Source organism: Conger conger, chromosome 8, assembly GCF_963514075.1.
Source record: "Conger conger chromosome 8, fConCon1.1, whole genome shotgun sequence".
Taxonomy (NCBI): Eukaryota; Metazoa; Chordata; class Actinopteri; order Anguilliformes; family Congridae; genus Conger; species Conger conger.
The window spans coordinates 47,412,635-47,429,364 of record NC_083767.1 but is presented as its reverse complement, the minus strand read 5'-3'; positions in this window follow the sequence as shown (position 1 = coordinate 47,429,364).

Here is a 16,730-nt window from a genome sequence, read left to right as displayed (position 1 = left end):
CCGCAGTGTCCTTTAAAGGAACACTTAAGGTATTGGAGTTGTTCCCCCTCTGCTAATTGCTGGTTTATACAGCACACGCTTGATCTGCAAAGGCCACATGAAGGCCATCCATGTTCTGCTTCACTCTCTCTACTCAGGCTAATCCAATTTCTACTCCACATATAAAATATTTCATTTTTATGTTCTGTATCTGTGTGTGTGTGTGTGTGTGTGTGTGTGTGTGTTTGCATGTGTGTGTGTGTGTACATCTGCCTCCTTTGAGATATAATTTTACATAATCTAAATGCATTTGCAAAGGGTATGTTTAAAGCATCAGAACCAGCCACTGTCAGCTGAAAGATGTTTGAAGGTCATGGCCATCCCAGTTGGAGCATTCTGTGATGATAAAAAGTCTTTCAGCTGGAGTGACAGGCAGGTCACTGCAAGTCCCTGAGTCCCATCACAGGAATGTGTGTGTATGTGTGTGTGTGTGTGTGTGTGTGTGTGTGTGTGTGTGTATACATGTGTGCGCATTGAAAATGTTAGGCCACTGAAAAGTGTCCATAGGTCATAAAATATAATGAAATGTAAAGGTGAGGGTGAGGATGATGATGATGATGATGATGATGATGATGATGATGATGATAATGAGAAAGATGAGGTAGGAACATTCTAGCTGTGCTTTCCAGCTTGAGGTTGAGATGACTGGAAAATATTTAATGTATAAAATTGGTTGCCTGGTGGCATGATCATTGAAAAGGCACTAAACTGTTAAACCCAACTGATTATCAGAATTTTGAAAGAATTTTCTGATATTTCAAGGCTATGTGTTGAATCTGCAGCATCCCTATTTCCCCGTGGGAAAGAGCTGTCTTCCAGCCGGAGTGTGAACCTCCAGCAGTCCCTCTGAAGTGAGCCAATCCCTGACATTTAATATCGCCGTGTCTGCCCACACCGAGCTCTGTGGCACGCCAGTCCTTTCATCACGCACAAAATGCTCGATGTACCGTCTCAAACCGGCCGTCCCCGAACACCCCCAACCCCTCCGCGCAAATCAGGGAGGACGGAGCGAGCTTGCCGGGGCCACAATGGCCCGGTGAAATGGTGCAGAGGGAGAGAGGACACCCTGGCCGCCGCTCAGCTTCCAGAAGACACCAGGATTACTTCTGCTCCCCTGGCTGGCCCGCGCGGTGGATAATTAAAAGGCTGATCAGTTGTATCCCAGGGAAACAAGATGTCCTCCGTCAGGGCCACAGCCAGCTCCTTCCTCATGCCTCACGACCTCTAATTATTCGAATGTTTAGCCCCGTCGTTCTCGCGCTGAATGGAAGCCAAGAAAGAGAAAAGAAGCATTGTTACCATGACTATCACGCCCGCCCAAACACATTTATCAATTCACATAGTGCTCATTGGATTGTCTGTGATGTTAACCCTTTAACTGGCAGCTCGGTTTGAGTGACAGAGCTCCTTGTCACATCAAAATATAATTTATTTGTCCAAAAGCAAATATCTACAAAAGGGAATTCAAATAAGCTAAGAAGAAAATTGTATGCACCAAATTATTTTAAAAAACCCACATTTGGATGCAAAAGGAAGGTCAACGGTCTTGTTTGAGCTGTCAGTTAAGCGTCTGTATTATGTTAATATTGTTTGTCTATAATTTTTACATATGATTATAAAAAATATATGCTAAAAAAAAATTGTGTTTTGTTTTACAAGAAATGCCTTGATTATAAAGGTTGTTTTTCAGGGTGTGGGTTTAAAATTAGGCTAATTTAAATGTGACTGAATTGGGTGGGTGTCTGTTGGAGGGTCCATTTGAACAAACACTTGCTAGAGAGGGTGCAGAAGTTATCTACTAATCTTCTATTCCTTCTTCCCCTTAAACACACACAGTGTTCCCTCTCTTTCCTACCTGTGAGAAGATCTTTGTGATCTATGTTTGCTCTGCTGCCTACTGTTGAAGTTCTGCCGATCGGCTATGGAAGGAGAAAACCCTTCTTAACATCTTAATAATGCTCCTAGTTTTTTATTCCACTGGCAGTGTGTAGGTAACCTACCACAGCATGCTGAGACACCACAACTCTGCCATTGTTCTCAGCTTTAATTGTAATTACAGGCACACCTTTGCCAATGACAACCGCAGAAAAAGTTGCCACAGAGCAATTTCAGAGATTAGCTGCCAGCTCAAGGTAATCCAGCATCTGCTGACCTTTACATTGCAGTATTTCTCACTATTTGTAAAGTATTTTATTTTTATTTGTGGCTTTCACAGCTTAGAGATACATTTATCTGGACTCTACAATGGATGTATACACAAATACTCCCAAGATTACATCTGCAGTGTCCCATTCCAGGATGCAGACCATCTGGCTACAAATATGTTTTTTTGTTTACTGTGTCACATTTCTGTCCTTGCACAGGCTCAGCACTGCGGCATAATCATGTGTCACATTGCAGACTTGATAAACATTCATCTCCTACTATGGAGAGAAGCTTCACTTTGTCTTCAGGAGTGTTCCACATGACAAGAGATGACAACAATGTCTACGGTATGACAGGACAAGAGTTTCAAGGTGACCATGCTGTTAGTGAAAAACAAGATTTTAAAGAAACACAAAAGTGAGCCCTATTTCTAACTCAGCAGGGGGTCTCTGGGATTTTGTTTGGTTTTGTGAGGTTTCTGAACAATGTCTCCAACTGTTGGAAAGGAAGGTTTTGTTTGCGTGTGTGCATGTGTGTGTGTGTATGTGTGTGTGTGTGTTTGTGTGTGTGTGCGTGCATGCTACTAGTCTGTACTGGTGAGAGGGAAGTTAGTCTACTGTATCACAAATTCAAAGGATCAGTTTTTTGGTGGAGGTTGATTTGCCTGTCAGGCTGTGTTAGTTGGTTTCAATCTTTAAACTTCAGATGTTCCGCTGGCAGGAAACACAAGGTTTATAGCTGCACATACTGCCATGAATTACTTTTCACAAACTGGCAGAACGAGAGCGTGACGAAAAGTAAAACTCACTATCCCACATCTGTTAACTATCAGAGAGATGTGTACAGCACTGTGGTGTAGCCTGCAAACTCACAGTTTTGTGAGATTTATTCAGTAGGAATCCAAGCATGAGGGCATCTAACCACATCAGAAATGTCCTCAGCCTTTCTGCGCACTAAGTCTAAAATGGATTTCCTGGAAACACAGAGCGTGCTCTATTCCTATTCATGCCATTGCCATAGTAACCAATATGTTCTTTCTGAATTTCAATCAACGGAACTCACACTCCGCAATAAAATAAAGAATCCATCCTCATGTCCTGAAATATAGACTATTCATGGTCTTTGTCAGTTATTGCTCTCTGCACTTGGAAAATCTGCAGCAGTTTAATTTTAGCTTGATTGTATCCCAAATATGTCTATATCTGAATACACATTACAACAACCATAACAACAATTGTGTGATTATTCATCGGATTGCAGTTGCATATTGGCCTTATTATACAACAATAACCAGCTATACAAGATACCTTGCATGCGTAACAATGTATTTATGATGAGAGTTTTGAATATTGACATTCTGTACTGCCACAAATAATGGGAAAAAGATGTCTTTGAACACTGACAGGACTTTATGGCTGTTTGGCTGAAGTCTATTAGTTCTCTTTTAGAAGTTAATATGAAACATTCTAGGACTTTTCAAAGACTCTAAATGACCTTTTGTGAACTTCCAGCCAAACCTCACAGTAAATACCCCAAACAGAACAAATGGGTAGGTTAATTCAATGTACAGGCACAGAGCTTTGGCCACAGTTGTTATTTTTTGGTTTTTAATGGACCCCTTTTGGGCAGAAAAGGCAAAGTGTGTGTTTCTTTCTCCTAGGAGATTTTTGGAGAAGAGAGCTGCCATCTCGTCTATCTCTGAGGATACCTGACCCTTTTCACACCCGTGGGTAGAGGGTGTTGAAGGAGGAGGCTATCGGAGACCTGTACACTGAAAGGGCAGGGACTCCAGAAGTGCAGGACGTATTTCCAGCACACCCTCGGGAGCCCGAGGGCACTCAGCACCACGGTCTTGTGGCCCGTAGGATGTCATTGGTGGAGAATGACAATCCAATCCTGGGGACCAAGGACAAGCAGGGTAGGACCCTGCTGGTGCTCTTGCCTTTCCTTTAATCTCTTGGGAATGTGGAGTGGAAGAGACGCCATTTGGCTGAAAAACACTCCTGTGAAATGAATGGTTCAGAAAGGAATGAGAACTTGTCACTTCGCAACAGTCTACCATTCATCCCAAGCTCATTCTGAGAGTACAAAGACTCCGGGGGTGGGTTAGAAAGCACAAGGAGCTCCATCGAGTGCAATCCTTTTACTTAAACAGGAGGAATACTACAAACTGTAAAGATGAAGGAAATTGGAAGCCCACTAAAATCGTTATTTTTCTCTTCACATTGCAGAGTGGATGAACAAAAGTGTATTGTTTTCTGGTTTCTTCATTTACGGAGATGGCAGGGTCCTGTCCCCAGGCAGCATCTGATTAGAGTGGCAGAAGACGTAACTGAGATAACTGACAACAGTTAGAATGACACATTAGTTTCCCTTTGGTTTCCCATCACTCCCTCTGATGTGTAGTCCTCACTGGAGCGCTGTTGTCTGTTGCTGTTGAGTTTTGCTGTTTATAAAGCCTGGCAGTGAGTAATCCGGCCATGGGAAGGGCTGAGACAGTGGACAGTAGACGCTGGCGGTAAGTACAGCAGAGATCATCACACTGCACAGGCCTACAGCTCTAAAGCAGGCCAGGGTCTGCAGCAGAGATCATCACACTGCACAGCCATGCGGCTCTAAAGCAGGCCAGGGTCTGCAGCAGAGATCATCACACTGCACAGGCCTACAGCGTCAGTGTCTGCAGCTGCCTGGCGGATCGGTGACGCATCAGGGCAAATACAGCCAAATAAGGTGATGAAATATGAATGCAAATACATAAACCACAAGTATACCATAAATATAAACAAACCAAAAATAAAAGTTCAACAATAATGCATTTGCTTGTGATACATATACAAATAAACACAAATATTATGCATAACATAGTATATGAATCATATGGTACAATAAATATTCTGCAGGTAAAGCAAGATCATTATCATTACAGGGCAGAAGTGGAGAACATCAGGTTTCTCATTTACCACGTAATCACCCCCGGCCCCCAATCCGGTCCCACCCACATTCAGCCGAGGATGCCCACCCCGGAAGAACCCCCTCTCGTAGAAGAGAAAGGAAAACCATGACAAGCTTGTAGGGCATGGTGCCCACCCCTATGCCAGCACACTGGTGTCATCAGTCACGCTGCCAGGGAACATAAGTGAAGATGTGATCATTGTGGGAAGCAGAGGAGAAGCATGGACTGAGGCCGAGACAGCCTGTTGAGTGGTACAATCAGTACAAACAACTGTGGGTTGGAGGACTGTGGGCTGCATATGGCTGTTTCTATTTTGGGTTTATGCTTTTGAGAAATATTTTCCATTCAGCCATTCAACTGTGCGTTAATTGGACAGTTTTGTATTTGATTTTTTACTTTCCATAAACGCAACAAGCCCTTTGGCTTCCTGTAAATGGCACAGAGCTATAATTAATTAAAACAAAATCACCTTAACTTCACATTATCAGAGATTTACATATACTATGCCTTTTTTCTTTCTCTGCATCAAACACGGATTCTCTCTGAGCCACACAGAAAGAACAATGCCACTGTCCTTGGGGTAGCTCAGTCTCCAGCCATAATCCCCTGTGCATTGTGGGGTTTATTGCCTTGCAATGGGACTTTATACGGCATGATCTCTCCTCTGTCTTTTGCCCACTCTGTTTACCTCCTGTCTGAATAAAGCGGAGACGAATCTGAAAGGAATACGCCACAGGACCTTGAGAAAATGAGATTACGCGTTTCTGTGCGCTGCAGTGATTCATATGAAATTACCTCAGCAGGGAGCATATGGTCTGGTTACAGCAGTTAAATACATTCACGTGTTCCATCATTTGATTAGCCTTGTTTCAGCACAGTCTCTGGGTGGGGGCAGAGAGCAGAAGGGGGTTATGGATTAGCATTGAGGCGGGGGGGGGGGGGGGGGGTCTTGTTGTAGTAGGAGCACAAGCATGCTCATTGTTTTCCCCTCAGCGCGTCACTTTAAAGCCTAATTGTTGGCTGAGTTTGTTCATGCTAATGTGAATCTGTATGTTCCTTTTCCACTTTAAGGGTTAAATAAATTTGTCATGAATCACATTTGAAACCACCGAGCTTACACAGTGGAGGAGAGACCCTGAAGCCTCCCTATCATAACAAATTTTCCGTTTGGAAGGGAATTCTCTTAAAGCCATTTCAGTGGAAAGCTTAGAAACCTTGCAAAGTCCTTTTAGCAGTTACCTCCGACTCTAAATCATGGCTCCATCTATGTAGACAGCACAGTGCCATATATACAAGCGCCCATCAATTATTTAGACTAAGTGCTTGTGTTGTGGTGCTCCTCGTGTTATTGTGAAAGGTTTATTCCAGTCGACCAAGTATCTGTTGTGTTTGGAGTTAAATTAAACTACATGGTCCACCCTAGGTCTAAAGAGAGGTGCACAAAACTTCCCAGAAGACTCCGTGGCAAACTGACACATCACATGGAAGCCAGAGAGCAAACAGAAATGTGAAAAATGATGTCATCATCAGAAGAGAAATGAGAGGTGTAGAAGTGGGTCAGTGGCTAATTAGGCCACGCAGACCGTCTCTGTTCGCTCCCGTCTGGCCGGCGGAAGCAGGGTTACTCGTGCGGCGGAGGGGAATGCTGGAGCCAGGGATAACAGCGTTACGGATTAGCACAGATTAATTCATTATCACTAATTAATGAGCACTAAACAGACAAATACTTAGGGCTTGCAAATACTAGACGTTGTCTTGGGGATATGACTGGGTCACGAAGGGAGAGTACATATAGATATGAGAAGGAGATTTGGCAGAATCATTGCTGAGTGTTTGACAGGGCCAGAACGATGGTATAGGACACTATGGAGTCCTAGTATCAGTTAGGGGTGTGAATAATGTATCATTTCATCGTAACTGTTAAACATAGATTTAATCATAAACCTTTAATATCTAATCAGTAAGGATTTGAAAAATGTAGTATCATTTGATTGTATTTTCTGTGAAAGGGTAAACACTCTTTCAGTCATTTTAATCATAGGTATAACAACAACCCCAGTTTAAGTGGCTTTCCTGTCTGCAGTGTCCTTTTTTTAAGTGCTGTTCACTCTATAACAGGCACTTGCACGCCTCCTAAATTTGTACCCTCCAGACTCCCAGAATATTCCGTCAGTCCCTGCACTTTCTATCATGCTCTGTGTTTCAAATACATCAAGGCCGTATGGTGAACAGCTTCTGTAATAAGCCTGTAATAAGATAAGTATCGGTTATGCTTTGCACTGCATCACCATGAAGTCTTTATTTTAAGTGCAATCTTCTTTTACTGCATGGGGTGAAGCAGGGACCTTCTCAGCATGTGTATTTTAGATAATGTTTGTCACTGAAACTGACTCGATGATTGCAAAAAGCAAAACAATTACTTCTGAATGCATACCCAGTATAATGTATTATACTAAAGTTCTTGGAGCTGACTATCTCACGGCAAAATTTTTTAAAGTGATACTTTTTTAAAGCAGGAATATATGAGCCATTTCAAATTATATGTGCTCAATTTAGATTGGCTAGTGTCTCTATGAGCGCTCAACAGGCAATGGGTAATAAACTGAGAGAATTGTCAGATATCAGGGGAAAATCAATTGCATTATTTTATCTTAAATGATCTTGAAACGCCATAAAATGGTCACTAAGAGAGTCTGGAAATGTGTTAAATACACAGAGGCAGCAAAGTTATAAAAATGATGGCAGCGAGTTTGCTACCGGTCGGTTTTTAAACTCCTGCTTTGGTGCTAATGGACCCAGTAATGTTGGACCATATTTTAGACACAGTAAATATGCTGTATTCTACACTATTACACTCAATTATATACTTTCATTTACTCTCAGTTAAAACTCATCTATGATGTATCCAAAGAGTACCATATAGTCCACAATTCTGTTACAGTGGTGCTTTTTCTCATGCATATGTAAATTGATAGAAGTGAGAAGATGAGATGGGGCAATATTAGCTCTCTCTTAGCTGCTCATGGCTAATGTGAAGTACCAACTGGGGCTGTGCTGCCTGCTCATTGATGGATTGTTTGAGAACCTCCATATAATACAGGGGCAGGTTACAGCAAGAGGAAACACAGTTGATTCAGTCTTAGGTTCAGTTACACTCTCATACTGTACGTGCACATGTGGCTCATAATGCCATTCTGCGAACCGTTCTGCCCTAGATTTGATGGTTTCCACACCCCTAATCTACATCTCCCAGACCAACTCACTGACAGATGGAGGGAAGAAGATGTGGGGGTAGAAGTGTGTCACTGGGTCACTTCTTTCCTGTCTGCTTGAGGGGAAGCAGTGGACACTGAGGCTGGGTCTGTAAGGAGATGTGTTCACTGCACGGGCCCGATTTTCACAGGCCCAATTTCAACTGCGCTCAGCTGCAGTGCCAAAAGGCACAGAGGAGAACTGCGAGTTGTCAAACCTTGCAGCTGTGCCAAATACGAGAGTAAAACCCTCACAACTGTGCCAAATACTACAGTAAAACTAACAAGCTGTGGCTCACACGGGACCACTGTTGTCAATTCCACTTCAGTTACGGGTTACGGGCCACACATACATACATTTTCTCCACGTGCTGTGCAGTATCTTCTGCAATGTTTTGCACAAGGAGATCACCGTAGACTCGGAGAACAGAAGAACCGCAAGAATTTTCAGAAATGGTTGATTCTTCACCTTTATGTGCTTGAGGAGGTGCCAAAGGCATCAGGAGGTGATGGAAGACTCCAGAACATTTGGCTCAGAGCCTTGGGTTTCTACTCTGTAGGCTTGGGGCACACTGGTTTCTCCCGTTTTGAAAGAACCCGAAGATTTATGAGAGCAAGAGATGGGGTCATTGGCCTGGAACAGCGCACTGAGACAGAAACACAGAATTTATGATTTATGCTAGCATTGACTCGAGGAGGAGAATGGTAGAGGTCCTTGATCCTGGATTTTAGATCTTAATCTCCATTAAATAAACAGGAAAATGCTCAATATTTATACAGGAGCCTTTTTAATCCACAAACTTGCGACAATCAGTCATCAATAATCAAATAGTAACAGTTAAACAGTAGTGAGAAGAAATTGTTCAGATGAAGGCCATACAACAAGATAAATAAAGATAAAGAATGTTATCTTATCTATAGCATGTGACCATTTATTGCTGCTGTATGTTCTTAGTTTCTGTTATCTGTGTTTTACAGAAAAATAATGTCAGGCTGAAACATGTAACTTAATTTAACTTAAATTTTATACATTGGTAGGAGGTTCATTTAAGCTGTCTATTTTTATAAATTTCCCATTTCTATGTCCGGAATATTTTATTTCCATCTGAAGGACTGACCTTTCACCTGGCTGGGTGGCCTGAGCATGTGGCTGTTAAATCTGGATTATGCAAATCCTGTGTGGTTTGTATATCAGTCCCCTGTAAACACATATTACCCATCAGCCCACTCTCCTCACAGCAACCGGCACTCTTTTTACATTGACTGTGTGTGAGCTGCATAGCAATACTGTCATTAAAACCAGGATGTTCAATCTAGATATGAGTAGATAGGAGATTGCTAAACATCTAGCCTTGTTAGAGTTGTGCAGATGCATTATTTACATATACATGGAATCCGATAATGTAGAAATTCTGGATCTCATTTGTTGACTAATATTTCATGTAAATGCAGAGAGCATCAGCTGTAATATTGAAAAAATGCTCATAAACTATTTTCCTAGCACTTACTGTATATAATATCCTGTCAGGGGAAAATGCCCTTTTTAACATTTCACAGGTGAGCATCGTCTGATAAAACAGATCCAGTAAAAAACAACGATAGCTATTCTTCAGTTTCACTTCCGCATTTATTTGCAAAGAAATGACAGAAAGTGAGAAAGCTTACCAGCTTTCTGATTTGAATCAGACACAGTAAGACTCTTATACACACTTTTCCTGAAGGGGGGGCTTTACCAAAACAAAAAGACATGAAGCTGGCCACGAACATTTATCAGTATTCTGTCTTCTGAATACCCCTTGTTGACCTTGCTGTAAGACCAGAATGTGCTAGCTGAGAAGCAGAGACATTAAGGTCAAAGGCTGTCTGTCTGCTGGAGAGAGACAGAGAAAGACTCATAGTAAGTAATAAGGATTATCACTGAAAGGTTATTTGTAATCTTGTGATTGTCTTTATGTTAACACACATTGTCAATTAAGAATCAATTAAGAAAATTACCCTTACAATCCCTATTCACAACTTTTTGCAACCTTCTAGTCCCTCCATTGCTGATTCCCAATTGGGGATTCATGTTAATCCTCACTTCCATTTGCACAGGGCTTCTCCTAGTGTCTATTATTAAATATCCCATTTAACATAGTATCTTATGTCATAGACATTATTCTGTTTCTGCCTTCTTTTATCCATATCTCTCCCTCAGTCTCTCTCTCTCTTATACACGCACATGCACTGATGAACACACAGGCAAGCAAGCACAGATGCACACACACATACGCACACACTGTGCGTTATGACAGCAGACTCCCTCCAGCCAGAAAAGAGTAAATGATTTCTTCTCATTAGAGCTGTCCTCCTGGGCAGAGAAACTCACACAGTGATCTCTCTAATGAGGGATTTCTTCAAGGTTTTTACTCCTGAAAAGGTTGAATTTATAAAACTCTAATAGGAAGAGTGGAGCCAAGTGTCACATTTAACCCTGGGAGATTTACCCCAGATTGAATTCAACTGAATGCCGCCTCAGAAATCTCCAGCCAAAATGATTGCTTGATTGATTAATCACTGGAATTATTTAGCTTTTAATATTTACTGAATTTAGCTATTCAATATGTCCACTTTGTACTGTAGCAGTGCCTTTAGACATGCCTTGATCTGGCAAGACTCATGGTTCATATATTTGCATTTTTATATTCTGTTCACTGCCCTCATCTGTATACACTTTTATTGCTTTGATAGGCATAAGGTGGTTGAATGCGTTAATGCACTTAGTGCAGTGTGTCTATTCTAATCTCTGACATTCCACTCACATTTAACAAGAAGCCTCAGCAATAAATACAAAAATATGCAAATTATAACGAATGCTATTCCATTCATAATGAACAAAAAAATAGACATAGCTAGATGAGGTTAATTTATGAAGAAAATGAAAGTTCCAATCATAATGTTGTGACCAGCAAACCAAGACAGGTGAATGACAAATTCAGGTCATATTTTATTTCTTTGGTAGTTTTAAAAATCTGGCTAAAATCCCCACCCTTGCCCACCTAACATACACAAAGGGTTATGATTTGGGTTAGGTTTACGGTTAGGGATAGGGAGAGGGATAGGGTTAGGATTAGGGTTAGGGTTAGCATTAGGGTTAGGATTATGGTTAGGGTTCAGGTTAGGGTCTCTCTCTCTCTCTCTCTCTCTCTCTCTTTCTCTCTCTCTCTCTCTCTCTCTCTCTCTCATAGTCCTGCTGCTGGTTTCTTTACACTTTGTTTAAAGGTCAGATGTTTTGTGGACTGTTGTGTTGTTCAGCCTTTAAAAACCCTACACTGTGCCTGGAATCCCACCAATGCATTAATTCAAACAGTAAGCAGAAGCATGTCTATCAGATCAAATAATTGATTTACATTTTTTTATCTGTGACCATGCCAATCACAAAATGTGTTCTTACATATTATTGGCTCGTTACATCCTAAACCCTTTGAGAGGTGACCTTCAAGAGAAGATCCAACACATTCCCATTTCATGTAAGGATGTTGACCTTCCAAACTAGTCTTGGAATGATCCTATACTGTACAGTAACTAAGCAATATTTCAACCTGTTTTGTTTGGCTTTACCATCAAGTTGTCCTGGGAACTCATTAAAAAAGGATTACTTTTAATCTGTATTCAGAAATAAGTATCCCACATATATCACTTTTTAATCATCTATGCATATTATAGAGCACATGTTTAGTGTGTTCAGAGACAGTATTTTTTATTTGATTGAGGCTTGAGGACATACTAAGGACATGCAGCGTGCATCTGGAAAGCCTACTGAAAACACAGGAAGGAAGCCACAAGATAAAGCATAAAGTCAAATAAGAGTTCCTCCTCCAAAAGTCATTTCATTATACATCATTATAATGCGGAAAGCTTCCGTTATCCCCAAAGTGCATTTCCTGATACAAAATAGAAAGTAAAATATGATACTGATTTGCTTTTCAGCAAGCTACAGTATGAAAATATGTATGGCGAAGGTATCAAGCTAGCCAAAACATTTCTTTGTGAAATGATATGTCCAGATTTATATTTGGTGTGCTATTGGTGTTTCTATCTATATGATTGGAAATGGGCAGGTCTTCTTGCCTTTACCAAGAATTTATTATTATTATAGTGAATTATTATTATTCACTGTTCAAATTTAGTAGCACTGTGATATTAAAGATGCCACAGTACTAATAAAAGGAGGGCTTGGTGGCTTGTCAAATTGTTACAAAACTAACTGTTTATACCTGGCTACCTGTTACACCATCCCCCTGCATCTAATTAGGAAAATCAACCCTTACATTCTCTACCCTTTGCATCCCAGGTTGTCACAGAAACAAGTCCTCTGGTGACATGGCTAAGATAAAATGACTGGTAGTGGCCCCTTCTGCCTAACATGCTGGGTTTTTTTTGGCAAGCAGCACATAAGATCACAGGAGGATAAAAAACCAAAGAAGCAGAATAGGCTACCAGAGTAAATACCAGTGTGCCTATCACAGGTGATTACCTCCATAACAATGATAATAGACTTAATAAAGCACTCAAAGAAAACTTAAATAGCAACGCTTCCTTTGATCATCATTGAGATGAATGTGTGTAGAGGGAGGTGGGCACGGCCTGGCAGTAAGAGGCAGCTGAAGGGTCATTTCCACACTGATTAAACATGCGGGGCAGAGGAGGGAGGGTTAGTCTGAGCCTGGCCACGGAGCTGAATGGAATTCTTAATGAGAGCACGACTGTAAACAACACCTGAATCCCCACACGGGAATCCCCGCCCACTCACCAAGGACTCAGCCCCACCCTAATTAGGCCTGCAAAATGGAGGACGAAAGGTCTGCGGCTCCATTTGGAAGCATTAACGGCTCCTGGGAGAAATTTCTTTTATTGCAGTATCAAGTATGACATCATAAATAATATGTGAGCATGCCACATACGTCCTGAGGATGATTACTGAGGATGATTATTTCCGTTTATTAGATTACCTGGCAAGAGTGGCTGGGGAAATGCTTCAATCGCACAATGAAAAATGATATTGCATTAAGGATATAGTGCATGTAGCCTAAAACACCTGAATTCTCCCTGCCACACCACACTGAACAATTTGAACAATTTTTATTTCGAAAGTTATACATTTCATGATAACACATGAGACATAGGTCAGAATGATGATCATAATTAAAAATTATTTTTCTTGTAAATATTATATTATATTATATTATATATACAATATATGGGTGATTTGCTTCATTGGGCAACTTAAAATTTGAATCAATATGAAGAAAGATATGAACACTGAAACAGTAAAAAAGTAATGGAGCTGTAATGCCCCCTACTGTTTAAACTGAACACACACACACACACACACCCTAAATCACAACACACAGTTTAGGTAGGGCATAATATACATACCGACAAAAAAGTCTAATAAAATGCATGAATATTATTATTAATTTACAAAATGTATATTCTTGTTAAAAGCTAACCTAATCAGAATATTAATATGAAACTAAGGTCACCATCTTTTACTGCATTATATATATATATATATATATATATATATATATATATATATATATATATATATAAAACATCCAGCACAATTTGAGCCCACACACTCACAGGGTGTTCTCCAAGAAATGTTACTGCGTCGATGGAATTAACAAAGGATAGTAATGCACAAAACCAGTAGGGGGCAGAAAAGCGGTTTTTCAGAAGTGATACTGGTATAAATACTGTGTAGTGCCGTGTAGAAGAAGAACATTAATATACAGCTTCAAAAAATGATGCATTATATATTATAGGCTTCCTATTTAAGTGTCTAGGGGAGTTACATTCATGGAATATCATTTTTATTGCTTTCTTTAAAGGTGTCTGTTCAGAGCAAGCACTCTGAAGATCCAGAAAATATAAAAGCCCAAACCTGCTACAGCAGGATATGCACACATCCCATTAAGAAATTACTGACTTATATTTTCCCAATAATATAAAATAAATCAAACAGGCTGCTTTTCTGAGGCCAAAACAATTGACATGATCTTCACTTCATTATTAACATTCATCAGACCATTTTATCTGTGAGGACCGTATTCTACATCAAAGTACTATAAGGCTGACATTATCAAAAACCTTCGTGAACGCTCTGATGAGATGGGGTTAACTGACATTTCTGTGCTTTGCAAACTAAGCTTATTCTGTTCTTCTGACAAAGCAACCAATCTCAAAGACATAAGAAGATCAGTGAGACAGGCTAGCAGCTGAGAAGCAATATAGCTTTATTGCTTTTTCCACATGCATATGTCTTAGAGTCTTAGAATTTGAAACTGTTCTCACAAAGATCGCATAATGCTCTTTTTTTCTATGAGAGATTCCCTCACAACATTGCGCCTTCAAACGAAGCAGAAGTGAGTAAACAGCACAACCCAGTGGTGAACTAAGCACACTTCAGGATGAAAAAAATACTGCATTAGCGACATTCTTAAATATTAGTGATTTTTGTATCACATGCAAGAAGATGTCTCAAACTGCAGCGATATCTGCAATGAATTTAAAGGTTAATTGCACATAGTTTGTATTATTATTTTCTGAGGTATGGGCTACCATTATCACTTCCATGTTTTGAACATTTTAATTGATTTAAAATTATCCTTGAATTGTAAAATTTAAACATGAAAAAATTATACATTTTCTGCAACCATTTTTGGCTTTCTGCAACCATTCTTCATAACAAACATTTTTCATTCTCATTCTCGCACCTGTCAGCTTCTGTTTTACTGGAGGCATGCCCACCCATTCTTTCATTTGAACTACGTCAGGATCACTCTGTGTGCACATATACTTCACAAACACACACACACACACACACACACACACACACACACACCGTCAAAGGTCCCAGCAGAGTGACTTTGTATGGTGCTTTGCTATTGCTATTTTCTGAACTCCTACCAGAAAAGAACTTAAGTTACTGTATGTTTGATGATTTGTCTTGTTCTTCTTTATAATCTTTACTCTTGTGAAGGAATATAGAAAAAATAATACAATAAGTATAACTAAAGTAAATATGTGATGCTAAAGTAGTCTAATACAAATTAAGTAGCACTATTGGTGTAAGAGGATTGTGTAGGCTATCCATCCGCTTTAAGTGGACAGTGCTATAGGGTTACCACGGTACAGTAACAGAGCGCAGGCTAGTCATGTTCACTTAGGATTAGTTTCACAGGTAAAGTGCCGACTCAATTTCACTGACTGGCACATAACATAACGTTGGATGGTTGATCGAATATTGCCTGGTTACTCTGGTAAGGTTTGGCATTTTGAATCACATTTCAGGCTATCCTGAATGTGTGAGGGAGGCTACCTGCATATCACCACAATCACAATGGCCACAGGCCAGCATTTCCCCTGGACTGTCCACTGGTGTATGTTTTCTTCTAATAACAGGCCATATTCAATGACTTTAGAGCAAAGCAGGAACAGTTATGGCACAGAAAGTGTTGATAAAAGATATGGGTCTCACCCAACAATCTTCTGTCACATTCTGTCTATGTTTTGCTCTGCCTTAAAGACACAAAGTAGCTGCATATGGCATGCTTTTTAAATTTTTTGTGTATTGTATTGTATTTTTTTGTTTTTCTGGCTCTGTACTCCAGCACTGTGCATTTGAACCAAAACAATGAATATGAGATAAAGTCCAGACTGTAACCTTTATTTGGTAAATGGTTGGCATTTATATATCTTCAGGAGCATTTGGGGGTTAGGTGTCTTGTTCAGGGACACCTCGACACCGCCCGGGCGGGGGATCAAACCGGAAACCCTCCAACTGCCAGACACCTGCTCTTGCTGCCTGAGCCATGAAGGTATTTACATCCATGTAAGAATTACATCCCTTTTTATACAACCCCCATTTTAGGGGACCAAAAGTGATTGGTTGTGCCAATGAAAGTCAAGGAAGTCATTATCAGGCTGAGATTGAAGAAGAAAACAGTCAGAGACATAGACCAAACAAGAGGATTACTGAAACAAACTGTTTGGAACATCATTAAGAAAGAGGGCACTGGTGTATGATAGGGATCATTGCCTTGCTGTGGGAGGAAGCACCCACGATTGAAGAGATAAGATGCTTCTGTATACTTGCTGCTGAAGTTACATTATCAATTAAGGCACGTGAGTCAGCACCTGTAACATACATGCCCAAACACCATGTTTCGCACATGGGTAGGGGGTGCATTGGATCTTGGGCTGTTCCTTTTGCCCTCCACACTTTGCTCTTGACTCGCCACAAGTCAATCTTTGTCTAATCTGTCAACAAGTCCTTTTTTCCAGAACTCTGCAGG